Here is a 3,579-nt window from a genome sequence, read left to right on the forward strand (position 1 = left end):
AAACGCGAAAATAAGAACAGCGTTTTGTGGTAAGGATGTAACTGCTTGTGCTTGTGTCTGCTTGCGACTTCCTTACGGGTGGTAGTCCTTCCTTTACGTGTAATAGTGCAGAGTGATTATTAGTAAACGCGAAAATAAGAACGTTTTTGTGGTAAGGAAGTAACTGCTTGTGCTTGCGTCTGCTTGTGTTGTTACGACTTCCTTTAGGAGTAGCAGGGCTCAGTGATTATCGTAAAAGCGAAAATAAGAACAGCGTTCTGTGATAAAGGACGTAACTATATGTATTTGTGTGTTAGAACTTCCTACACGCATAACAGTACCGATCAATAAACATGAAAAGACAGCATTTAGTGGTAAGGAACACAACTACGTGTGTTTCCGTTTGCTCGCGCGCTTTGACGATCTTTACGTGTAGCAATGCCCAGTGACTATCAATAAACATGGAACACGAGATCAGGGCTATAACGGACTCAGAACCCTAATACAATGGCTAGCAGGGGTAGTGATAGTTGTATGGCGGCTTGACTCTTTATTGATGAAGAGTACCACACTAAGGGAACACACGAGACGATGCCTTAGGTAAAGCGGTGAGCGCGGGGTCACGTGTCCGGCCGACCCGCCCTGAGAGCGAAGGCTGGACCGACCTTACCACCTCGGGCGCTGGGTACGAACTGAGTAAGCTGGGTCACCTTTGGGCACAAGCAGTGAGCGTCCACCGAACACGTGGCGTGGAAGGAATAATGGTACAGCTGGAGTAGCTGCAGGAAGTAAGGGGGGAACGAAGTGAGGTCACCAGTTTCCGTCTGTTAATGACCCTCCATAGGACTTTGTGTATATTGATTTTTGTTTCTGTTGTTTCAGATTCGATAAGGTGTTTGCCTCATTCATTATAATTTCTTTACCACGCTATTTATTGCCTCTCATTTGTCAATTGTGGGAACATCTAACTTTAAGAACTCCATCGCGTATCTCAGTAAAGATTCTTACAGATAATTTTACGGAAGCGATGGTAAAACTTCGCTACAATCAACATAATCTTTATTGTAATGATCGGCATCGATAAAGCTCTTATGCAACCAGATGAGCTGTCTGCAATTCACTAGAATTTGCCAGGTCTGTTCTTTTCGTTGCGTTTCGTTCTATTCCAATCTTTCCGTTGTTTACCTTCGGTTTTACTTTTTTTTTGTTGTAATAACGCACCCCCTCCCCTGTCCCTTCTGACATTTTTTCATTTGTTCGGATTTCGTCTATTTTCAATAGTTTTATTCAGACTCTTTTTTCCATGTTCACATCAAAAGAGCTTTTGCTCCTAAGTCTCTTTATAATGTCAGGTGAGGGGGGGAGGGGGTAAGGGATAAGCCACCGCCATCCTCTTTGGGGTAAATAATATTTTCCCGCGTAATACTACGTAGAGAGCGCGGATTACACAGCCAATTCTATACAATTGTTCATTCTCTTGATCCTTTCATATTTTCTCATCACTTTTAATCACTGCAACTGTATTTCATATATATTTTTCGATGAGAGAAAAAAAGAGAAAATTTCTAGATTGGCTCGGGGGAAAAAAATATGCGTTTCAAAAGGGTGCCATTTTTGGTGCGAAAAGAGATTTTTTTTTTTTTTTAATACCATTTTGATGCCTAAGAGATGGCTATTATATCTTTATAGCTGCTCTTAATTGATACATTATCGGTACGAAAGACGATGAGGAGGAGTGATATTAAATCACTTTTGAAATATGCCAGAAAAAAAAATCGTACAATAAAATACAACCAAAAATTAAAACCCCCCCAAAAACACACACAAACAAAGAAACAATAAACGAACAAAGATAAATGTGTATTGCCTGAATTCTGATGGACATCCCGCACAAATGATGTCTTTCTGATGACGTCAGATCGACCGCCGATAGCCACCAATGACGTCAGTTCCGGCAGCCCGAACATCACTCAGCATTCTTGACAATCTTGCGTGAAAATCTGACCACATTCTCCACATACATTATTCTATTTCTCTTTAGGCTCCGACCTATCACCATGAATGTTTTTTTTTATGTTCTGGTTACTGTTATTATCACTATTGCCTTTTCTTCATCTTAATCTTCATCTTCATCTTCATCTTCATCTTAATCTTCATCTTCATCTTTATCTTCATCATCTTCTTTATCATCATCTTCTTCTGCATCTTCTTCTTCATCTTCTCTTTCTTCTTCTTCTTCTTCATTTTCTCCTTCTCCTCCTTCTTCTTCTTCTTCTTCTTCTTCTACTTCATCTTCTTCTTCTTCTTCTTCTTCTTCTTCTTCTTCTTCTTCTGATAAGGACGGTAATGATAATGATATTGATAATAATAATGTTATAATAACAATATTGATGAAGATAATTAAAGCAATAATATAACAATAATGATAATTACATGATAATAATAATGATATAATAATATGATAAGAGGATTATAGCAACAACAATAAAACAATATTATATGAATGATAGCAATATAATAATAGAGTAAAAACAACAATACTGGTAATGATAACAATAATAATAATACTGATACTGTAAACAGTAATAATAATGATAATAAACTGATAATGACAATAATATAATAATACGGATAATGACGATGATTAACAGTAATGATGATAATGATAAAACATAACAAAAAGAAATAAAATAAAATTTCTTTCTTCATCACCATCATCATCATTATCTTATTATCCTTATTATTAATATTGTCATCATTATTTTTTTAAAAGCGTTGTTATCATTACTGTTATTATCGTCATTATCTCTATCATTATCATTAATGATATAATTATTATCACTATTCTTATCATTATCATTATGATTATTGTTTTTATCATTAACATTTTCATTATTATTATTGCCCTTCTCAGTGTCATTCTCATTATTATTATTACTGCCTTTATCAATATCATTATCATTATTATTATCGTTTTTATCAGCATCATTATTATTATTATGATTGTCTTTATCAGTATCATTATCATTATCATCACTGCCACTACTATTCTCATTACTTCCATCATCATCATCATCATCACCATCATCACCATCCTCCTCCTCCTCCTCCTCCTCCTCCTCATCATCATCATCATCATCATCCTTATCATTATCATTGTCATTATCATTATCATCATCATATCATCATCATCATCATCATCATCATCAACATCATCTCACCATCATCACATCATCATCATCATCATCATCATCATCATCATCATCATCATCATCATCATCATCACCATCATCATCATCATCATCATCATCAACATCATCATCACCATCATCATCATCATCATCATCATCATCATCAATCATCATCATCATCATCATCATCATTCATCATCATCACATCATCATCATCATCATCATCATCACCACCACCACCACCACCATCATCATCATCATCACCATCATCATCATCATCATCATCATCACATCATCATCACATCATCATCATCACCATCATCATCATCATCACCATCACCATCTCATCATCATCATCATCATCATCATCATCATCATCACCATCATCATCATCATCATCATCATCATC

Source organism: Penaeus monodon, chromosome 43 (assembly GCF_015228065.2).
Source record: "Penaeus monodon isolate SGIC_2016 chromosome 43, NSTDA_Pmon_1, whole genome shotgun sequence".
NCBI classification, from domain to species: Eukaryota; Metazoa; Arthropoda; class Malacostraca; order Decapoda; family Penaeidae; genus Penaeus; species Penaeus monodon.